Source organism: Mastomys coucha, unplaced genomic scaffold (assembly GCF_008632895.1).
Source record: "Mastomys coucha isolate ucsf_1 unplaced genomic scaffold, UCSF_Mcou_1 pScaffold23, whole genome shotgun sequence".
Taxonomy (NCBI): domain Eukaryota; kingdom Metazoa; phylum Chordata; class Mammalia; order Rodentia; family Muridae; genus Mastomys; species Mastomys coucha.
Genome location: NW_022196906.1, coordinates 117,785,641 through 117,791,912, shown reverse-complemented (window position 1 = coordinate 117,791,912; position 6,272 = coordinate 117,785,641). Strand labels below are relative to the sequence as shown.

At 40.2% G+C, this 6,272-nt stretch overlaps 1 protein-coding gene across 1 annotated transcript in view; it reads left to right on the top strand.

Moving 5' to 3' along the window:
• Positions 1–6,272, top strand: part of LOC116073740 (sodium- and chloride-dependent transporter XTRP3B) — a 37,056-nt gene that overhangs the window by 8,665 nt on the left and 22,119 nt on the right. The gene's annotated exons all lie outside the window — the stretch shown is intronic.

The window sequence follows — 6,272 nt, the reverse complement described above, 5'->3', positions numbered from 1 at the left end:
GATTTTTGGATACCGACTTCCTGCTATGGTCAAAGCTATTTGACTTGAGTGAGTGACTTCATTCTCAGATGAGCTGGCAATTCTAATTGTTTTTCTGAGATTTATGCAAATGGCTAATGTTAGAGAATTTCTGAGTTGGTATGTCCCAAAAAGAGGTAGAGTCTAAACACTGGACTTCTTAGAAGATGCTCATGATGAATCTTAGAAGACACTCATGATGAATCTTTGGTCCCACACACTTCCTTAGTAGACTCTTGGCTGTTTATAACTGTATAAGATTATCTATTAAATTTATCCTTATTTAGCTTTAAATGGATGAGTCTTAAACTATGGTATTTATTTACAAGGCTCCATGCAATTACTGAGGGAGAAGAGGGTTACCCTAAATCTAAATCTATAATTGCCAGTCTGGCTACTGGCTCAACTGTGCTCCCCCCAAATACTTGCTGGGTTGATTCTGTGCCAGCAGTGTGGTGTCCTGGGTGGCATATCTCTATGGCATGTGCTCTTGGTCCATCATGACTCCTGGAGATCTCCTGTTCTCCTGTCTTCTCCTTATGCTGCTTACCTGCAACCCCCAGCCCTCTCCCTTCCACCTCTCTCAACTCCACCTCTCTCCCTCCCCCCCAAAATAATTGGCTGCCACTAGTTTTATTTTAACCCATAGATTTAAATTGGAGAACAAGGTTTACATAGCATCATTTGATATACCTGAGGATCTGCTCATCGGGGCAACCAGATCTTGAGAGCCAGTATTCAGCATTTAAATACAAGCAACACCAGACCAACCCCGTACATATAACTGCATTACATGACAGTTGGCTAAAGGAGGCGTACCTGCCTCCTTTTTGCATCTGTTTCTGTTTCTCCAGTTCTGTGAACTTGTATGAATTGCTGATCACTAGAAATTCTTAATTTTTGATTTTGTAGTCATGTGAGGCTGGAACATAGAATCTCCTATCATAACACATCATATGCTCAATGAACTTAGTAAATTTTGCTACCAGCACCTTTCCCAGAGCTTGTGTGGTTTACATGGAAAGTGACTCTTACAGGAAATCAAGTGTTTTGAGAAATGATGGCATTAAATATTTGAATACAAATGGAGCTCTAGGGGACTTGGGACTGATTCCATGTGGCCAGGGACAAAACAGCAAGATTGCACTAAGAAAGACTAAAAGAGGAAACTGGGATATGGCAGGAGACTGAGATATGGTTAAGTGGACTGTATTTGCTGTTGATTGTTGACAAACTGGAGATGCTCATCAAGATGGACTAGAGAGTGTGGGTAGAAAAAGGGCAATCCTGACCCAAGACTTCTTTTCCCTAAATCTCGTAGTAGAAAAGACAAATTATTTCAAAGATTCTTCCAAAGTCACTACTCAGCTGCCTTCTCAAACACTGAGCAGAATCAGACATTAAACCAAGCAAAACAAGTGTTTTAGTTTTTGGTTTGTTGTGATTGGTTGGTTGGTTTCAGTTAAGAGATTTGGCCCAGGTATTAACTAAAGACAGGGTGTTTCTCTTGCTTGAAGCTGTGGGAGAATTATGACCCATCTGTTTTTACAGAGCTTTCTCTTTGGCAGAGGCTAAAGTTTTTCGGGTTGTCTGCCTCCATTTGTAGGCACAGGTGAGCTGATTGTGGGTAGAGTCTTCCAAGAAGTTGGTCACCCCAAGTCTAGACAGGGAGGGTGTCAGGTTAGTCATCAGAAAGGCAGATAACTTCCTTAATTATGGGGCCTCACTGCCACTCACCCATGACTTTATAAAGTTTAAATACTCTAAAAGGATAGCTTTTCAACCTGTACGCACAGCATGACCCAATAAATAAGACTAACCTGGATAACTCTACACTGGATAGAAGGAAAACAGATACTGTGGGTCTAGCCACTTGTCACTGAGTTCAACAGCAAGTCTCCTGGATTTAATTTTAAGCTTATTAAGAACCTGGCTCTGAAGATGGAATTTGGCCTTCCACATCAGACCCAACTATGTTTGCCTCAAACTATCCTCCAAAGCTCTCTTTCCTGAGTCAGAATAGCCATCTGACACCGAGACAAGGAGAAAGAAAAACACAATGAAGCTTAAAGGCATAATTTATCTCCTATATTATTTATCTCATGATATATGTTACTTATGTTCATTCAAAACTAAAGGTATGGATATAGTAGATCTCTCTATGCTGTGTAGAGACTGTCTTGCAGTGCTGTTGTTGTTGTTGTTTGCAAGGTTTACCTGGGAACTTAACAACCCCCATTGTTTAACAGGATGTATACAGGTGATATCATCTGTGTAGCTTGTTCAGCTTTCTTTCTTAAGGTGGCTGTATACAGCATTACCCTCCAAGCCAAGCCCTGTCACCCTTATGACATCAGCTGGACCTGCTTGCAAAAGATTGTCACACCTAGGTTTGGTGACTGTTGGTTCGTTAATTGTTAATATCATTATGTCCCATAAAATGGCTGGATATTTTTCTAGAATGGAAAAGAAAACAAAGTTTAAGCATGTTACAAAGGTCTAACAAGTTATACAAGGTCATATAAAGGTCAAAGTTCAATACACTGATGTCAAGCCTATGCATAAAGAAATGGAGTTACTGGTCTATACTACATGCCAATTATAAAGACTGGCTTAAAGAAGAAAATGTATGTGTAATCAGAGTTCAAGTGTTTGTTTTGGTCTGCTATTCTGTGGTGCATCTAAGGTGATACTCTCTCTCCAGGATCTTAGCCTCACCTCAACTTTCTAGTTATAAGAGTCTATTAGAGCTCTCTAAAGAAACAGAATTTAGTAGTAAGATGTGTGTGTGTGAGTGTGTGTGTGTGTGTAAGTGAAATTAGAGTAGCTTACAGGCTGTGATGCAGATAGTCCAACAATGGCTATCTCCCAGTAAAAAGCCAAAAATCCAGTAGTTGTTCAGCTCACAAGGCTGGGTGTTTCAGTCTGTGTTGTAATCTCAAAGAAGTAGGTTCTAATGCAAGCAAAAGAGTGCCTCATCATGAGAATAGATAAACTTGGCAGCAAGAGTAAGGGCAAGCAGATGAAAGAACTTCCTCCATCCAATCCTTTTATGTGAGTTGATATATGATATGACAGGTGTGGACTTCCCACCTCAAATGATCCAATCAGAAAAAGTTCCCCATAGCTGTGCTCAGTTCCTTGGGTTTTAGTTGATTCCATAATGTAATCACTTTGACAGTCAAGCTTAACCATCACAAAGGGAATAGATGTTTCTTGAATATAAAGTCTCTTGAAAAATGTAATTTGAGTTCTGAAGGGACCCAGTGGAGGACATCAGGCCATTCTTGAAGATGTGAGACTGCAGACCACTGGACAGGCCCCAGGATCCAGCCTTATAAAAGTCCCCCTCTCTCCGACTGGCACCAGCCCAGACTCACCCTCTCAACAAGAAGCAGCTAAAGCTGTCATAGTCTCTTCCCCTCTGAGTGGGATTGGGGCTGAAGGAGAATTGGAGAGGCCAAGGCCAATGAAGGAAGTAAAAGCTGGTTTCCTAAGATGGTAATTTCTTGTTCCCAGAAACCACTGTGGGGTGGGGGAGTAAGGGCAGGAAGGTATGAGGGCAGGTATCTAGGCAGAACCAGAGGGAGAAAGGGGAGGACGCAGGAGCCTGTAAAAAACGTGGGCCAAGAAGACCACTAGCTCAGAGTCCCACACAATCTGAAGGTGGTTTAAATCAGTTATTTACCCTTTCTTTGCAGCTATGTCCTGGGAAATTAGCTCACTAGTCCCATAGATGACCATCAATACCCCTATTACACAGGCAATCCATGTGTACCATGAAGGCATTTTGTGACTGCCAGGAGCCATCTATGAGAAGCTAAAAACTAGCAGATGATCTTCCTGAGATAATTTCACCATGGACCATAAAACTATGATGGCTGAGCCCTTTTAGACAAGACCAAAGGGAATACAATTTAGGAAAGATTCCTGCTATTATGTTTTTCCTGTTATTAATAACCCACCCTTTTGAGCAGATTTCTACAGATCAATAAAGATGTACAGTCTTATAGTGATGCTATATAAACAAATAGATGATTTCTTAATTCTTAATGATGATCCTGTAGGAATTCCTAAAATTATACTAGTAATTATTAAGCCCTTTATAATAGGGGTGCTATTAAAGCCCTCTCTGATATGAAAACTGCAGTGAGAACTCTGCCAGTCAAGTGCCATGAGTTCATTGCTTCTGAGACAGAAAGGCATTTACAACTTAGAATGTATTCCAAGAGATTGTAAAACAACCAAAAGTCATAAAAGAGAACTAAAAATTTATTGTAAGTGGAAGGACAGAAGATAAAATATTGACTGGGTTTATCTATACAAAGTTTCAATGATAACTTAGTCACAAAATTATGATCTTTAACTCTCCTTGAACCTATGAAGCCAGTGACAGAAAATTAATGTTTAGTCAGATAATTACTCTTAATGAAAACACATGTAAATATCTCTGTTGTAAACTTCTTATTTGATTTATTATTTGAATTTTATGTTTAAAGTTTTAGTGAACTTTTGTAAAAAACAAAAAAGAAGGATTCTTGGAAAAAACATGTGATCTATTCACCTAAAAAGGTACAAAAAACTAGGAATGATTACATTGCACTGGCATTATTACATCAGAGCAGGAGGAGAGAGCAAGATTGGGAGGAGGAAGGAGGGTGGCAGAGTAAAGTAACTTAGAAATTTAGAGAGCATATAGTCTGATAGATTTTCCCTCTTTAACTTTTCCTTAAAAATAAAAAGGACAATAGGGCAGGAACAGAAGAAGAGAGCAATACACAGGATGCAGAGAGAAAAAGGGACAAAGAAGATGCTACAGAGAGAACAGAGCGAGCAGGTAGGCTTCTCCTTACCATGGGATAGAGCAGGTCTTTTCTTTACAGCAAGGCAGGCTTAGTCTTACTAAAGAAGACAAAGCTTTCTTCTTATGGACTTGGGATTAATCATTTAGCAATAAAAGGGTAGAAGCTTTTTCTTTCTCTGTGCAATAAAGATTGAAGCTCATTTTTCATCCAGAATGAGTGAGTTCTTTCTGCACTGGCACTTGGGTCTTGCTCCATATGCATATGTAAGTATGTATGTGTGTATGTAAGTATGTAATTATAAAATAAGTAGATAGCTGGGCCCAACAAAAATGCATGAAGGTATATGTGTGCATAAGTGGGTATATGAATGTATATACATTTATGTATATTTGCTTATGTAAAAGTTTTTTCTTCTGCAAATGACTCTCTTCTCCTGGTTCAATAAGAGTTTATTGTTCCAAACCTCCCTCCTGCCTGACAAGCAAGTGGTGAGGCTTCTGGGCAAGAGAGAAAAAAGCCCTAGCAATTAATCTTTTACTTGATCTCCTGATATGAGGCTACAGATGCTAATCACACAAGCCAGTGGTTTTTTAACCTCAGAATAAGCAATAAAGTTATTAGGATTTTTTTCAGAAGCCAGCAGCTTCAGTATTCAGCATAGAGAGTTTAAAGGCCAGAAAACATCAGTCTTTAAGGCTGCCTGTACATTCAATGCTATGTCCTGCTTCAAACCATTCAGGCCAGGCAGGCTCTCTGTGACTATTAGAGTTTGTGTACGTTGATGCTTTTATGTTTTTTATAATGCCAAGGAGCCAGTTACCTCTACAAACCACCATCCGTTCCTGCTACTGTTGTGTCAGGCTTTTAGTTATGTCTGCCCTTCTCTCGTTGGCATTTCTCAGGTGCCTAACCAGAGCCATGAGCTGAAGATGTATAAAAGAGGACTAGCCTTGGGTCATCTATCCATACAGCAGCCTTTGTGGACAGCCTTGTGTCCCTGCCTGCCTCTGTACATTTGTCTGGCAGTAGGGTGTTTACAGCTCCATTCACAGACCACTCCTTAGGAATTTGTGGATTTGAAGGTTTTCTAAGTCACTGTTACCAAACTAAAATTTTAGACTGAAGGTACTTGTTTAAAACAGATACACAAAGATCCTCTTTAAAAGGGAGATGTGGTATAAAGTTCTGTGTACTGGAGATCCAATTAGTGAGATGATCCAGTGGGTAAAGGCACTTGTCACACAAGCCTGGCAACCTGAGTTCAATCCCCAGATTGGGGGAGACACACAAAGGTGGAAGGAAAGAACCAGCTTTGCAAAGTTGTTCTCTGACCTCCCCAATCTCCCCAACACAGTTTTTTAAAAAGAGGGTAGATAGAAGCTCTGGCTAGTACCCTCGGAGCTCCCAGGGTCTCAACCACCAACCAAGGACTGCACATAGAGGGGTCTG